Raw genomic sequence first — 17,451 nt, 5'->3', positions numbered from 1 at the left:
GAACTTGACTTTTGTACCCTCAGTTCCTGCCAGATCATCACCAAATCTGCTCCATTCCATTGAAATGTTGGGGCCATGTAAGGCTATGTCCAAAAACAGAGTCTAATCTTTTACACTATAGCCTTGAGATATTTGATATCAACCTTTTCATCACTTCTTTAGGCTAAATCTTGCTGGCTCTCATATTATTAAGGTTACCCACTTATGGATATAATTTAGCTTAACAATATTCTTGAAAGGTGGCATATAGAAGTGATTCACATACTTCAACAGAAGATATAGTAAGGATATAATTTTCTATGATAAAAGCATTATATTTTATTAATTATGCCTATTTATTTATTTGTACAATCGATTATATTTGTGCCATTATTTTGCATTAGCATTTTAAAGGGTTTTCATCAGGGGTGGATCAAGATTTTGTGGGCTCTAAAGCTTATATGACTTTAGGAATTCTTTTTAATACAAAATGAGATATAAAATTACAATAAAGTTAGTTTCAAGGCCTGTGAAAATGAGGAATATTGAAGTTTAAGTTTCATTAGTTTCATTGTAAATATGTCTCAAACTTCATAATAGTATGGTTTCATAAAATTCCCAGCTCTCCTTTCCCAAAATTGCTGTCTAATCAGGCTTCTGCTCTTGTGTATCTTAACTTGTGTACTTTACATATGGGATTGTGATTAAGTAAATAAACACATGTAAAGGACTTAAAACAATACCTAGCATATAAAGCACACAATAATTGTTAGCTATTATTATTTTATTATTTACTGGAAGGACCTTAGCAAGTGATTTATCTTCCCAACTCTTTTCTCTCTGATATAATGGAGAGGTGATATAACCTGCCCTGCCTTTTTCATAGGGTGATTGTGAGGATCAAATGATAAAATATGTTAATGTGTTTTCTTAACTGAAAAGCATCAGCTGAAGGCATTGTTACTGAGGTTTCATTTGACATTGCTAGTTTTAGAAAAAGTTACATTTAAGAAAGAAAGGGAGACTTTGGCCGAGGTGCACTCACTAAAGAACCTCACTCAGTAGAGGTGCAAGGAGGCAAAGGATGAGAGGTGTGTGTGTGTGGCAGATTCTAGAGGAAGAGAACCAGGCAACCGACCTGACACCAATTTGACATGCAAACGTTCAGAAAAGATGAAATAAGTAGAATCTGAGAGACAGCGGTCTAATTACACAAAAGAAAGGAATCGGGAGGCTGTCGTGTGTGTATGCTTGCGACTTTCCACAATTCGGCCCAACCTAGGTTTTTTTCCAGACTCTTCTTAAGCCATGTTATGCTCTGCAGTCCAGATCCTATTCACTCTTAGGGTTGAGCATAAGGGCCCCTCCCCAAGATTTCCCTAATCCCTCCTGTCCCTCCTTCCCACAGGAAGAATAAATAGTTCTTTTTCAATGCTCTTTCTGTGAAAGCACTTCTTCCACTCTAGGCTGACGGGGACTCAGTTTTCCTTATTCTGTGTATCCAGGGCCTACTGGAGTGTCTACCACGGAATAGGCGCTCGATGAAGTGTGTAGTCAGTGAATGCACTTTGAAGAAATAACTTGTAAAAGTCCAGAGGGCATTGAAGGCCGGGGTTCACAGTAAGAACGTCTTGCACACAGGCATTAGCTGTCATTATCCCAGGCGGCTCTGAGGGCCAAATACGTCCTCTCAGCTGGGGGTACCCGATGGCCGCGCCCGGCGAGAATCCTGCGGGAAGGGTTCCCTGCCGGCGCTGGGGCGTGGCCTGGGCGCGGGGGGCGTGACCGGCCCGCGGGGGTTTCCGCGCCGGGGGCGCGTCCGGCAGGGGCGCGGGAGGGGCTTCCGCCGCGAGGGGGCGGGGCCTGCGCTCCGAGTCCTCCGACGGCCCCAGCCAGGGAATTTCAATTTGAAACCTAGCGGAGGGAGGCGGCAGGCGCGGCTGGGACCGAAGCGGGACAGGTCCCCGCGGCAAACGAGCTCCTGAGGTGCGGCGTCGGGGTAAGGAGGCGTGTGGGGCTGCGGAATGGCGGGCCAGGGGCGGAGGAGCTCGGGCTGGGCGACTGGTCCCTGAGGAGCTGCAGGGGCGGCTCGGATTTTTCCTCTGGCTGCCGCTGGGAAGCTGATCCCGGGCAGGAAGCGGTGACGGGACGGTCCCGCCGGGGGGGAGGGGCGGGGGACCGGATTGGGGACTCTCCCCGTCTCTGCCGGACCCGATTCCCGCCCTGGAGTCCCGGTCCCGTTGCTCCAGACCTCCGCTGCGGTCCCCTTTTTTCCTCCTCCCGGCAGCCGGGGCCACGTCTTGGCAGAGCTTGGAGAGATGGTGAGGACTGTGCAGTCCCCGCCAGGGTGCGGTGGGGTCAGGGCCACGCGTCCGGGCCCCGCGAGAGCCGCCGCGTGAGGAATCCGGCTCTGGCTCGGGCTGTGGCGTGACCTTCAGGAGGATGGTTTTGGGAAGGAAAACTTGTGCGTGGATACGCGGGGAGCCGGGCGAGGGCGGCGCTCCAGCTCCATGCGCTGCGCGGGTCGGCCCGGCGTCGCCTCGCGCCTGGCGCTGCCGCCTGCGCCGTCCGGGAGCTGTGGAGAGGGACGCACGTTTGGGGCTTGGGTCCTTACAGTTCCGACACCCAGGCCATGGCCCCAGAGATGGCTTGTATTTGCCCTCCTGCGCTGGGCGCAGAGGATTGGGAGCATTATTAGGTAAGCCGAAGGGAAGGACGAAGAGAACATAGAGCGGGCAGGGATGGAATTGGCCTCCGGGGACCCCATTCCCAGACGAAGACGCTGCCCCCAGCAGCCGGGCAGTCTGGGTGGGACGTCAGTCGTCTGGCTTCCCCAGACCGCTAACCTCCCGTGAGGTCAAGTTTTTTTGGTGAGGTTAGAAGAGCTTCCGCTTAGAGTCTGTTATTTTGGGGAAGGGACTCTATGTGGAGCCCTCCCTACTGACAGAGGACGCCTTTCTTTGAATTTCCCCGTCACCACAACAGCTACCCCCGTTTTTAAGAGCCCTGGGTGGGTGCAAGGGAAGGTGGAAACTAGAGGGACTGTGGACGTATTTTCTCTTTTCTGAGTCACATCTTTCCTCAGTTTCTTGAACTTCGTGGATCTGAAAAGGCATGTGTGCCAGGTGTCTTGTTCCTTATGTTACTGTTATTTAAGCATTTTAATTTGTTTTATCATATTTTGACAGTACCTTGGATACGAACCCTTCGACCTTGGTGTTTTAACACCGTGCTCTACCTAACTGAGCCAACCGGCCAGCCATAAGCATTTTAAACAAATGACTTTCACAGTTTTTGCTTCATTTATTTTCTTCACTCCTCTCTGTTTTTCTTCTTGTTTCTGTTCTTTCATCAGAATACATTATTTTTATGTTCTCTATTTATAACACTATTGAGAATTAGCGTTTTAGTCAGTGTCCTGTCACATTTCTCCTTGAGTTTAGCACTTGAGGGAAACTGAGTCAGTTTCTTGGCTGCTGGGGGCTGGGATTTAGATTTCTTAAGCTTTGAACAGGTTTGATTGGGGAACTAATAGTGCTTAATCCTATTCAGTTTGCATTTCCAGGCTTGTTGCTGTTGCAGCCACTGGTGGGGCAGCACTACGATGCCATCTTGAATTGTGATAAGGGCCTACATTTATCAAGCTGCGGAATTTGACACAACTTTTTAAAAGAGCTATGCTGTGTCATCTGTTAGAGCTTGAGTGCTCATTCCTTAAATTCAATTTGAGGACCACCATCAAATCCCAGATAGCTATTTTTCTGAGGTTATTGGAGAACTGTACAAGTGGCAGTGGCTTGGAACAATGGTATGGTTTTAGGGCTAATTTAATCCTATCCCGTCTTCCTCACTTCTTGGGCAGAATTCCCACTGAAGTCAGTAGTGGTCTTGTGTGCAGATGGACTGCTGAGAACAAGAGGCTGCTCATTTAGAGTAACAGGAGGGGACAGTTTATTCCCTTTTAAAACATCCCTCTTTAAGAGAGACCTAGTCATAACAGGTCTCTTAATCTTTTACCCCTAGTTGAAGTACTTAGAGCACTGTGTGTAAAAACCTTCGAAAGAAAATGTGTGGTTGAATTTAGCCACCAACCCTAAAACTCTTGAGTTCTAAATTGCATGGGGATTGTTTAAAAATATTAAAAGTGATTTAAAAAGTCATCATTTTATAAAGCTAAGATTTCAGTACAATTTTTGCTAACTTGTGTAAAAATCTTAAGTTGCTATGGAGTATTTTGAAGCAACTGGATATGTATATTTAGAATCTGAAATTTGTTTGTTTTTTTTTGTCTTTTTTCGTGACCGGCACTCAGCCAGTGAGTGCACCGGCCATTCCTATATAGGATCCGAACCCGCGGCGGGAGCGTCGCAGCGCTCCCAGCGCCTCACTCTCCCGAGTGCACCACGGGCTCGGCCCAGAATCTGAAATTTGAGTACAAGGAGAAAGAATCAAATTTGGAGATTTAGGAAATGAATCCGAAGAGAGGCCCCCTGAAAATAAGTGTGCAAATATAAAACAAGGGAATTCAGATTGCTCTTGCTATATTTCAAGAGATAGCTTTAGTACAGTTTGCTCATCTACATCTGTGTTCCTCAGGAGTTTGTGACTGTCTGGGCCTGTGATTAGATTTGTGAGCACTTGTAGGTTTCCAAGTTAAATTTGTGCTGATCCGAGCTTGTTAGGTCCCTTGCTGTTAACGTAACGTTCTTGTGGTTTACCCTTTCCAAATTACCAGTCTGAAGAATTGAGCTTAGAAAACCTAACCAGAAAACCTAACCAGTGACCAGAATGTAAAAATAGATATTTAAAAATCAGAACCATGTCCACGTGTACTACCCAACCATTTGCTTTCAACTAAAAATACTTGCAAAGATGACAAAGCAGTCCTCAACCAAAATATTTATTGGTAAAATTTCTCTGTAATTAGTAATATTGTACAGTTATATTTAACATTAGGTTCTGCCCTGAATCACCACTCTCATATTACTGTGGCTAGTGACCTACAAAAGTTGTTTCTTTGCCATTTTATTTAGGAATGTAGAGTTTATATTTTACATAGCAGAATGCTAAATATTTTTGAAGATTTTTGTTTCTGTTTCCACAGGAAGGCATGGGCTTTTTCCTTCTTTTTTGAACTGAAGTAGTCTACTTAAAAGCTGTGTGTGGACTTTTTTAAAAGGTATGAATTGTTGATATTTTTATAAGGCAATAAAACATTTTATAGGGATCAATGTCACGGAGAGTCATGTTTTGGATTTCCAAAATCTGTATTGTTTACTTGGAGAGAACAAAGGAAATAATGCCTACCTCCTCCACCCCATCTTTGTTTAGAAACATTTTCAGTGTCCTTGTTTGTTTTTTTCAGATTCAGAATTACTGTACCTAACCAACCACTGGGTAACCTTACAGATTTAAAAGCCTCAAGTAAATGTTTATGCTGGCCTCAGTAGACAGCAAATACTAGCCAAACCCTAATTTACTGCTCTTTTATAGAATCTTGGAATCTCAAGGCTGAACCATTAGAAGTCAGCAAATCCACTCCCAGCTCTTCAGCACACAAACATTTTCAGCCTCTTTGGAAGCCTTGAGTAAACAGAAGATTTGTATATAATTCCTCCAGATTTTGGACAGGGCATCCTTTGGGAATGCCATGTTTTGGCATGAACCAGCAACTTGATATTCATAAGATTTCTATCATTTCTTGGCCTGGGTAGTGCCCCAGACTAAAATCTGAACTGGAGTCAGAGCCTGTTGTCATTAACTATAGGGGAATGGGCTCCAAGTTAGCTATTAATATTGTAGTTATTTAGAAGTTACAGGTAAGCCGAAAAGGAAAGAAATAAAACATCTCTAATATCAACTAGAAATAATTGATAGTTATAATTAAAGTTTTTTTTGGTAGTTTTCCTGTAAAGTATGTGTGTATATTTCATATGAAAGAGGGAATATTATATGAGGGTACTTCAAAATGTTCATGGAAGGATTCATATTAACTTTTAATTCTATTTTTCCATCTTTTTCCCCTATACGAGGGTATATATTTGCTATGTGAAACACCTACACATTGTACTTAAGAAATATTTGGAAAATTAATTAATTGAACGTTTATATGATATATTGAAGGTGCTTTTAATGAAGATTGTTTGAAAGTTGGAGTTTACTTTGTAGAAGCTGGTAATACTTCATGTAGAGATATCATGGAGGTAGTATTTCATGTGGAGGATTTGTTTTTTTAACCACTGGATGTTGTTCCTCCATGTTTTGTGGTTGGCTTGGGATCTGTGTAGATTTTTTAGATGTGTGTTTTTCTTGTCTGGAAGGGTGGATAATCTATACACTTTTTTTCCTGGTGTTTGGGATAGTATTTATTTTAATGAGAATTTCAGAGGTTTTATGAATTTTCTCATTTTTAAAGTGGTCTCTTACTCCTTGGTACTGGATAAATGTTATGTGGCCTGGAATTGCATTTGTACTGCTTTTGGGTTTGTTTGTTTTTTCCCAAAGATTGAAATTGAGCCAATTATATATTCTCAGTTACTTTTAAAATGGAAGCGTGTTTCACATCATAGATACCTCTCTGCATTTTGATATTTTTTCTCTTTAGCATATTATAGTCATAAATATATATAGATTGTCTCCCAAGTAATCTTTATGCCAAAATGAAATAAATTGAGGAATAAGAACTGTCTTTTCTGAGATCCAAGCTGTATCTTAAGAAAGATTTTGCTTTAGATAGCCAATTTGAAATTTTACATATTGACTAAATCCTGCCTCATGGAGATGGTTTAGTTCTTTTCAGGTTAAGAGCTAGAGGGCATGGGAAGGGTTCCAAAATGATTTTATTGCTGTTTGACTGTGGAATCTCATTGCCTAGGTAGGGAAGTTGATGGCATCTAAACCAAATCTTTCATGGTATAATTGAAAAGCCACTCTCCTCTTGCTTTGCTCTTATTATGGCCTCACTATCAACCTTCAGGAAAGAATTTTCACATACTTAAAGACTTATGTTACCCTGTAGTTGCCTTTTTCCAGGATAATTGTGGTTTTAAAAACTTGTTATATAGGTCTGATTGTCAGCTCTCTAATCAGCTTTTCCAAGCCCTGAATTCAGGTTTCCAGACCTCCTGATGAGCTTCAGAGCTGGACCCACCACCATTATATAACAACACTGCTGAATTTAATCATATTTTTTAGTTTCTCATATTCTCCCAATATATGTACACATCCCAGTAGCTTGAAGACATTCTTTTCTTTTTTGTCCAAAGAGGCTACTTGTTTTTCACCTAAGATACATTTACCTTGTGGGCAAGAAGGGAATTTGGAGATCATTAAGTTCAGACTCTTGACCTAGGGTTGGGAGTGGGATTAGAGGGGAACATGTTGCTCACGGTGGGTATCAGGGGTTCAAAAATCTGCCTGAGACTGTAAGTCAAGTGGTTTGTGTGTGTGTATGTGCATGTGCATGTGTGTGCGCAAGTGAGTACAGGAGAGAGAAATTGAGAGAGAATTTTGAGAGCAGTTTTTAAAGAGTTTTGGGAAACAGAAAAGGTTGATTGCTGATCTAGGTCAGTTCTTATTTTTGAGATTAGGAAATCAAAGTCATAAGGAGATATTCTTTTATTTTTCTCTTTTTGTTCATGTTACCCTATTGCACTTTCATTGATTTTTTTTCCCCGTCTGCCTGATTATGCTTATTTCCTTTTGGCTGAATTCTTTGACCCTTTTTTCTCAGTTGCCAAGGTTATACTGAATTCTGATATAATCTTGGCCACTCATATTTTTACCTTTGAACTTAATGCTTTTATTTCCTCACAGATTTCTTTGTTGAAAATATTGATTAGAAGGTGTACTAGTCCGTTTTCTGTTGCTTATAACAGAATACCTGAAACTAGGTAATTTATAAGGAAACAAAATTTATTTCTTACAGTATTGGAGGCTGGAAAGTCCAGGGTCCAGGGGGCACATCTGGTGCAGGCCTTCTTCCTGGTGGGGAGTCTGTACAGAGTCATTTGGTAGCACAGGGTATTACATGGCAAGGAGGAGGAAGAAAACTTGTTAACATGCTCCTTTGCTCTTCTTAGTCCACACCCATGATAACCCATTAAACTATTAACACATTACTCTCCATGACTGGATTAATCCATTCATGAGAGCATAGTCCTCATGATCCAGTCACCTCTTGAAGGCCCTGCCTTTCAAATATCACAATTGGATTTTCCACTCTTAGCACTGTTACTATGGGGATCAAGTTTCCAACACATGAACTTTTGGGGGTCACTTTTAACCCATAGCAGAAGAGATCACTGACAAGGCCACACTATTTGGGGCTGGTTAGACCAACACTTTGCCAGTGTAACCTATGGCAAATTATTTCTCAAATCCTTGTTTCCTTTAGTATGGGGTTAAAAGTCATACCTACCTCATAGAGTTATATGAGGATTAAATGAGCTAATGCTAATAAAATACTTCACATGGTGCCTGGCATCTGTGAAAATTGTTAGGTTAAGAAAAGACCTAGTGGGTTGCTTGTGAATTTGTGCTAAGCAGATTTTTAGCAGTGGTCAGGAATAATTATCTGTGTGGAAGTGTAGTCTTTGATATGAATATGTGGTAAGCAAATTTTTTTGTAATGGTTAGGAATTATTATCTGTGTGGAAGTGTAGTCTTCGATTTGAAACTGTAATTTCCTGTGGTGATCACAAGTTAAAACCACTCTTTAACAATTTTCGGTACAGTGTCTTTAGAATTTTTGAACCTTTAGAAAACTGTCCTAACAAATTGTATCCATCCTTTCTGGTAATGTACAAAAGAGCATATATATGGCAAAGCTGTTGTGATCTAGTTTTACTAACACAGGGAGAATGTAGTCTTTATGTTATGTTGCCAGAGGTAACTGATTTTGATTGTAAAATTTGTGTGCATATGCTATAACTTCCTCTCTCTATAGCTGCAGTAAGCTTGCTGAAAGAAGGCTATTAGTGAGTGGGATTTTTTACTGATAATGTTTACACCTCTGCATATGGCATTAAAATGTGACCTTTATAAATCCAGTACACGTCTCTGTGTGTGTGAAATAGACCTGCAGACATATTTTTCCTCAACGTAGTGTTTTAACTTTAAATTAGTTGACAACATTAAGAAATCAGGAGGTTTCACATAAATATCTTATTTTAGGCTGGAAAAATTGGAAGATTATGACAACTCTGGGCCCATGTTACTCAATTGCAAGGACCATCAGCTAGAGCTTGGTAGTTCCTGACCCATTTTGCACAAGTCAACCGCTTCCTAGTTTGTCTCAGTTCCTCCCGTTTCCTTTGTCTTACCTCTAGGCCATTTCATTCATTTGCCTTAGATATCTGATTCCTTTAGACTATTTTTGCACCTCTTCTACAAAATATCAATTGAAAGATTCAAAAAGACCTAGATCTGTATGAGCATAACGTGGGTGTTGCTGGCTGTAGGGCCTTTCTACCTCTTGGGCCAGCAGTCATTTCCTGCTTCTCCCTTTGTGAAGAATGACCTTTGAGTCACTTTCAGAGTCATAGTTTATGGAACCCATTCATCAGCCCAGCATGCAGTTGGCCCTCAGTAACGTATGGAAGGTATGCTGTTTCTGGTTTCGTCCTTGACTTCATGACCTCTTGCTCTTAAACAGATTGCTTGGTTCTCCTGCAGCCCTAACTGTACCCTATGTGTATGTTATTTGTCTTTTTCAAAAGACTTTTTTCTTTTTTTTCATTTTATCACTTAATATTGTATTATGTATCTCTAGAATATAAGAACTAGTTTGTAAATGTGACTGGAATACCATCATCACACTAAAAATTTCTTAATATCATCAAATATCTAATTGTTGGTATTAAAGTCTATAAGTGTCTCAAGTAACAACTTTTGAAAAAGTTTGTTTGAATCAAGGTCCAGTTAACATCTGCACATTATAATTCACTGACATATTTTTAAGAGGAATAAGCTATAGTTGCCCCTTCATCTCTTATTTTTCCTTGCAGTTTATTTTTTGAGGAAACCTAATTGATAGTTCTGTGTGGCTTCCCACAGTCTGAATTTTACTGATTTCAACTGTGTAGTGTTAAGTAATCTGTTCCTCTGTCTTCTGTATTTTCTTTAGATTGGTAATTGGATTTAGAGACTGGATCTAATTCTTATTCTCTCTTTCTTTTTGCAAGATTACTCCACAGGTGTAGGCTTCTGTTTGATATTTCTCCCTGCTTTGCTTACAGCCTCCAGGCTTCAGGCACTGTCACAGCAGCTGCTTTGCTTAACCTCTCCTGGACAAGTGCATTTTATGCTCCTGGGTTGGCTTTGTTCTAGGTTCCATTGTAGATAACTCAGTAAGGACAGAAGCACTGATAATCAATAAACATGTTTAAAAAAAAAAAAAAGGAAAGTGTTTTGGAGCATAGACTATAAGGCAGGTGCTGTTGTTGGTGCTTTACATTTGTTAATTTCCCTAATCCTTTTTGCAGTACCATTTTGGAGTAGCTGGTATGTAGCTCATTTGAAAAACTAAGGATTAAAAATTGAATATATTGCTCCAGGGCACCCAGGTTGTGTGTGGCTAAAACTTTTCTTTTGTCTGCTAGGGCCAGTTATAGCTTTTAACTGTTTGATGCTGTTACTCAGTAGAACCTTGAAATTTTTTGGAATTTGTTGGCAATTACAGTATTATCTAACTTTTATAGAAGACAGGCTTCCTTTCCTGACTGGTTTTCTGCCTCCTAGTTTCTTTTATAAAGGTGTGATTGTGAAGTAGACCTGAGTACTACTATTAGTTGTGTGATTCTTGAATCATGCTGGGACGGGGTGTACCCTTCATGCTGTTTTTCATGTAATGATTCCAGTTTGATTTTTCAGCATTAGGAAAATATGCCAGAGTATAAAATACATCAAAATAAAATGTGCCTCCCCCGCCCACCAGTTTTTGTCTTTCATGCAGTTTTACACTTTTAGCTACTTCATTTACAGTGCAAATGGCATTCTCCAGGGTGCTTGTAGATGATTTAGAAAGTCAGGTAACACTTCAGGGATTATAAGGGAAAGCTTGCAGACCATGCTCTAGCTCTCTTCATGACTGATTTCTGCTCCCCAGAGGAAGCCACTTTGACTACTTTTGGTTATGTTTTCTGGTATGTTTTGTCTCTAAATAACGTGATTTTCTTGTTTCTTGATTTTTTTTTTTTAATGACAAAATATTTTTATGTTTTGTTATTTGTTGAAAGTTTTTGCATTTTCTAAGAGAGAAGGGGACATGCTGGAAGGCAAAAGTTTGGTTTCACAGACATTTAACAACTGTCTGGTTTCCTTAGCTCTTGTGAAGGTATTTTCATGTACTGATGACAAGTGATGAGCTTTGAGCACTGGGGAAGTGTATTCCATCATCTTGCTGACATCTGCCTACTCTTGCCTCTTGATGTTTATGTTTTACATAATAATACCTTTTGACTTCCTACCTTGGTTGGAGTGAGTCTCCTTTACTAATGCCCTCTTCCTTCAAACCCACACTCGTTTCTTCCGTTCTCCAGTTTAAAGCTGAGCCAAGTAAAGTACTTTGATTGCATGTGCTTTTTTTTTTTTTTTTTTTTTTTTTTTTTTACAACTTTTTGTTTTATCCTGAAATTAATTGCCTTATTTTTTTCCTCATCTGCTTGGTTTTCTTTGTACCTGAAAGGGCGAGTTGACACCAGTTGAAGATCCACCGGAGAGAGCTCGTTTATTAGGCAGCACACACACATATATATAGGGCTTTAAGGGAAAGCTGATTGGTTTAAAATACAATCCCTATTTAGCATACCGCATGGGGCTTGAGGGGGGAGCTGATTGGTGTGCGATTTGCGCCTGCGGGAAGGAGAATGCGGAAGAGAAGGGCAACCAGCGCCATGATGGGGTGCAGCCGAGAAGGGCTTATGTGATCAGGGTGTGATCCCTTGGGGCATTTGGGTTCTTACATTCCTCCCTTTTTCTTGTTTTAGGAAAGGGGACGTTGAAGTCATTGAGCTACTTCCTGCTGAACTGGGGCGTTGGGGGGGGGCAAAGGGAGGAAGGTAAATAAATACTCATTATGAAACCCCAAAGGAGGGTGGAGAAACAAGTAATTTCAAAAGGGGAAAAGTCCATAAACGTTCCTTGAAGCCACAAATCGAATATGCACTGGTTCCATTGTTCGTAGTTGGAGACTGGAGGGAGCAGCCAGGCGTCGTCGGTGGCAAGGGCGTGTAGGAATGCGTTTCCTCTGTAAGGTGGTACCTCTTCAGCATCGGCTGAGGTGCTCACAAGGTGAGGCGAGGGGTTCATCGGTATCTAGGAGCTGGTAGTTTCTAAGTAAAAGCTGGTTAAAGGCCTGATTAGAAATTTTTCCCACTTGGGCTTGAAGAATGATGCAGGGCAAGAAAAGGCAGGTTATGAGGAATAACAGCATTCTTCTCCAAGGAAGATGCAAGTACCTCCTTTTTCTGCAGTGAGGAGGTCTAGTGCTCTATGGTTTTCGAGGGTGACCTGAGCTAAAGAGGTGATTTGTCTCTGTAGAGAGGAAAGAGATTCGGCAGTGGAAGTTAGAGCCCCTTCAAGTTTAGTATTGATGTCTTTGACCGCCCCCGTAAACTGTGTCCTAAGGCTCCTCCCGACAGGCCGGCTCTGACAGCTGATGTCGTTAGGGAAATACCAACCATGATTGGGAGGAAGGCGGCCCCTTTTTGTTTTGAGGGTGGATGAAGAAGATAGAACAGTTCTGAATTGGAGTACAGAGTGAGTTGAGGGACGATGGTGACAAGAAGGCATGGGACAGTAAGATTAGACTGGATAGAGGTAGAGAGGGTTCCATTGCGCCAGAAGAAAGAGCCTGGTGGGGAGAAGGTGTGGTTATAAATGGTTGAGGAAGGGAAGCGTTTAAGGGGATGGCCGCCAGGAGCGGTCACATGAGAGAAAACAATTTCCGGGAGAGAGCGAGAAAGATGAGTGTTTCAGAAATGATCTGTTGCCAGGTGTAAATGGGTGACCCTGGGGAGCTAGCAGAGGGGCCTGAAAGCTCCCTGGGTGAAATGAAAAGAACAGGAAAAGGCCAAGGAGAAGGTTCATGTCTCCGGAACTGGGGGTAAGGCTGAGGTCCGGGATAGGCGGAGTTTGAAAGGGTCGGTAGGATGAGGGATACACTTAAAAGAATGGTGTGTTAAGTTCTTTTGCAGCTTGTTATTGGAGTTCTCGGTGGCCGAGGGCGGATCCTGAGTGCAAGGCTTCAGCCTGGAAATATGAATCCATGGAGTAACATGATTACCTGGCAGGGCAAGTTTAGCAGCAGTTGGAGTGCAAAGGATGACAGGACATGGGCCTTCCCACTTAGGGGTTAGGGGGGTTTTGGGTTCTGGGGAAGTGTAGAATACTAATTCGCCTGGGCTGAGTGAAAGGTTATTTTTGGAAAGTGAGATCTGGAAATAGCCAGTCCTGGTACTTCCATAATTCAGTGCAAAGGTGGGAGAGTAAGGGTAAGGCCATGGTGGGTTGTATGGGTCCTTCAGTTGCTGTGATCCCCGGGGGAAGGAGGGGCCTACCATATATGACTTCAAAAGGGGAAAGATTGGAGGGCCTTTTTTGGGAGAGCTCTGGTCTTGAGTAGAGCGAGAGGTAGAAGACGGACCCAATCAAGGTGTAATTCCAGAGACAATTTAGTTAGTATGTCCTTTAAGGTTCTGTTGGTTCTCTCTACCTTTCCAGATGCCTGAGGTCGGTAAGGGCAATGTAGGTGCCAGGGGAGAGAGAGTGACTGGGAGAGTTTTTGTATTATCTGGGTGGTAAATTCAGGTCCATTGTCAGATTGAATGGAAGTGGGCATCCCAAATCGTGGGATGATTTGAGAAAGGAGAGTCTGGGCTATGGTGGAGGCCTTTTTATTGGATGTTGGGAATGCCTCTACCCATCCTGAAAAGGTATCAACAAACACCAAGAGGTATTTGAGGCGCCGGACAGAAGGCATGTGCGTAAAATTGACTTGCCAGTCGGCCGCGGGTGTGAGACCTCTGGCCTGGTGGGAGGGGTATGGCCCAGGTTTGAGAGGGGTGTTAGGATTCGTACGCTGGCAGATTGTGCATGAGGAGGAAATTTTTTTTGCAAGAGGGCTTTGTCAGATGGGGTGATTGAGAAGAAGGCTTGTAGGCTGAGAGGGTGTCTGTGAACCTTGGGAGCCGTATGGAAGAATGGGAACTTGATTTTGTGTCTGTGGGTGAAGGAGGTCTTTGAGGTGATGTGGTGAGAGAATGGTGAGAGGTGCCCCAAATGTTAATTTGGATGCCTCTTTATGCAGTAACTGCCCCGCTGCTAGGGCTCTTAGACAGGGTGCCCAGCCTCGTACAGTGGGGTCCAACTGTTTTGATAGGTATGCTACGGGGGCAAAGGAGGGGCCATAATTCTGTCCTAGGACGCCTAGAGCTTGTCCCATATTTTCATGAACATAGAGGAAAAAGGGTTTAGTTAGATCAGGGAGATGAAGTGCAGAGATTGTTAGAAGGGCCTGCCGAAGCTTGAGAAAAGGGCGCTGAGGTGAGGAGAGTAAAGGTTCTTCAGGAGGACCCTTACTCATATTATAGAGAGGTTGGGCTAGCAAAGAGAAATTGGGGATCCATGCTCTGAAATATCCGGCTAGACCCAGGAAAGATAGGATCTCTGTTTTGGTTTTGGGGATGGGCAGGTCAGTAAGAAACTGTTTTCTGTCCAGGGTGATTTCCTTCTTTCCCGGGGAGAGGAGAAAACCAAGGTAGGTTACAGACGGTAAGGAGATTTGGGCCTTGGCGGAGGACACTCGATATCCCCTACCCGCTAGGAAGTTAAGCAAATGGGCAGTGTCAGCTTGGGATTGTTCCCATGAAGGACTGCATAGAAGGAGATCGTCCACATATTGTAATAAGGTGGACTCTGGATGGTTTAAGTGAAAAGATTTGAGGTCCTGTCTGCCCGAAAATATGAGGGCTATCCCGAAATCCCTGTGGCAGGACCGTCCAAGTGAGTTGTTCGGAGTGACGGGAGTGGGGGTCAGTCCATGTGAAGGCAAAAATGTCCTGAGTATCGGTTTCCAGGGGTATGGAAAAGAAGGCATCCTTTAAGTCCAGAACCGAGAAATGAGTAGAGGTTGCTGGGACCTTGGAAAGAAGAGTGTATGGATTTGATACAAGGGGGTGAATGGGAATGACAGCGGCGTTAATAAGGCGGAGATCTTGGATGAGTCGAAAGGCGCCATTAGGTTTTTATACAGCGAGTATGTGAGTATTGAAAGGGGAGTGAGTGGGACGGAGATACCCCTTTTTTAATAGGTCCTGAATGATGGGGCTTAACCCAAGGAGGGCTGTTGTGGTTAATGAATACTGAGACAGGGGAGCACTGGGCCAGATTAGGGCTGGCAGTGACCCAAACTGTGGGGTTAACAGGGTGCGTTAAGATGGGTAAGGACTTCTTTGGAGGGGTGGGATTAGTAGGATCTTGGGCTTGAACTAGCGCTAGGAGGAAGGAAATGGGGGAAGAGGAAGAGGACAGGGGCAAAGTAATGGAGACTTGAAGCCGTGATAGAATGTCCCAACCCAACAAGGGGACGGGGCATTGTGGCATGACTAGAAAGGAATGGGAGAAAATGGATTGAGTGCCTTGAAGGCTGCAGGTTAAAAGAGAGGTTTTTTGGGGAAAGATTTGTTTACCTCCTACCCCGACTATAGGAGAGCTGCTGGAGGTGGTGGGGCCTTTATATTCCCTTAAGACCGAAAAGGTGGCTCAAGTGTCCAGGAGGAAAGATATTGGGTGGCGGTCCACAACCATGGATACCCTGGGCTCCTGCTTTGTTATAGAGATGGTCAGGAAGGGCCCAAGGCTCCGTCAGTCCTCCTCAGCGAGGCCCACCATAGGTGGTGTCCACGGTTCTGGGGGACTGTGGGGCAGTTGGTCTCTCACCCCTTTGGGCGAGGGGGCAATCAGATCCCCAATGTCCCTTCTTTTTGCATTTTGGACAAGGAGTGGTGGGTGGCCTGGGGGTGGGGCAAACCTTTGCCCAATGCCCTTCCTTTCCACATTTAAAGCAGGCTCCAGGTGGAGGCTTAGAGGTGGAGGCTGTGGGAGGGCGCCCAGGGGGTTTGATAAGATGGGCCAACATCTGGAAGTTGGTGTGGTCGGCCTTTTGTTTTCGACATTCCTTTTCCTCCTCCCGATTATGAAAAACCTTGAAGGCCACTGACAGGATTTCGGTCTGAGGGGTTGCAGGACCCTGCTCTAATTTTTTAAGTTTAGTTTTAATGTCGGGGTAGGATTGGGCCAGGAAATAGGTCATAAGGACATGCCGGCCGTCTTCTGAGTTGGGGTCTAAGTTAGTGTATTGTTGAAAGGCCTGAGTTAATCTATTGAGGAACTCAGAGGGAGTTTCCTCCTTTTTTGGACAGTTTTTGAATTTTTTTGGAAATTGACCTTGCGAGCTGATTTTTTGAGGCCAATTATTAAGCAAGAGGCAAAACGGTCTCGAGCCTGGATTCCCTGGGCTGTGTTATAATCCCAATTAGGTTCCTGTTCTGGGACTGCTTGGGGGCCTGGCGGGTGATTCGGATTGGTACGATGGGTGTCAGTGGCATGGGTTTGGGCTGTATCCCAGACCCTGTGGCGTTCCTCGGGGAGGAGGGTATTGGCTAGGAATGTAGGTGGTAGGGTCGGTAGAGAAAGAGCCTAGTCTTTTTTCTAATTCTGTAAGATCAGCTAGGGAAAAGGGAACATGGCCCCTAACTACTCCTTCAGCCCCAGCTACCTCATGTAGTGGGGCGATTGTTAAAGGGGCAGGGGGGTCCTCGGGAACGGGTGAAAGGGGGGCTTAGTGGGTCAGGAGTAGGGGAAGGTAAAGACAGAGGAGTGGATGGCGCAGGAGGTGCAAAAGGTGACGGGGGAGGAGGAGGTCAGTAGGGTGGGGGTTCATCAGCAGGGTCGAAGGTGGAAGAATCGAGGGGTGACTGTGAAGATGGTTTACAGGCTAAAAGGACTTGAGAGGGAGCACAGGAGGAGCAGAGGGTGGGGTTCTGAGCCAAGAGGCGAAAAGCCTCGATGTAGGGGATCTCCCTCCGTTGTTTTAGGCGCTGGCAGTAGTTAAAGAGGTCTCGTAATTTGGTGAGGAGTTTGGGCTTAATATCCGGCCTGAGGGAAAGGTTGGTGAGGTTTTTCAGAAGGCATTGAAGTGGAGAGTCCCCTAGGGAGGAGGAGGAAGCACCCATTCTGGTCTCTTAATGGGAATTTAGACAGAAATTGGACAGAGATTAGTGATAAGACAGATCCTTCGGCCGGTTGGGAAGGGCGGGATCCTAGAGGGCGTCCCCAGTAGGTCACGTCAGTCCCGGCAGATTCAGGTATGAACCAGGAGGAGAGAAGGGAGGTGTGGGTTGTCACTCAGACCTTCACTTCTCTAGGGCAAAAGCCCGGTGCCTGTAGGAACCTAGCGCTAGGAATTTCTGG

General features: G+C 43.9%; 1 protein-coding gene across 8 annotated transcripts in view; it reads left to right on the top strand.

The window, feature by feature from the left end:
• Positions 1 to 1,904: 1,904 nt before the first annotated feature.
• EPB41L2 (erythrocyte membrane protein band 4.1 like 2) overlaps positions 1,905 to 17,451 on the top strand; it is a 208,476-nt gene continuing 192,929 nt past the window's right edge. For 7 of the 8 annotated variants that reach the window (XM_063097418.1, XM_063097417.1, XM_063097416.1 and 4 more), the window contains exon 1: positions 1,916 to 1,965. The gene's annotated coding sequence lies outside the window, so the exon portion shown is untranslated. Of the gene's footprint in view, positions 1,979 to 5,083; positions 5,159 to 17,451 lie in introns of all 8 variants that reach the window. The other variant, XM_063097411.1, reaches the window with a different exon arrangement.

Source organism: Cynocephalus volans, chromosome 5 (genome assembly GCF_027409185.1).
Source record: "Cynocephalus volans isolate mCynVol1 chromosome 5, mCynVol1.pri, whole genome shotgun sequence".
NCBI classification, from domain to species: domain Eukaryota; kingdom Metazoa; phylum Chordata; class Mammalia; order Dermoptera; family Cynocephalidae; genus Cynocephalus; species Cynocephalus volans.
Note: the sequence above shows the minus strand (reverse complement) of the source record. Positions and strands in the feature narration are given on the sequence as shown.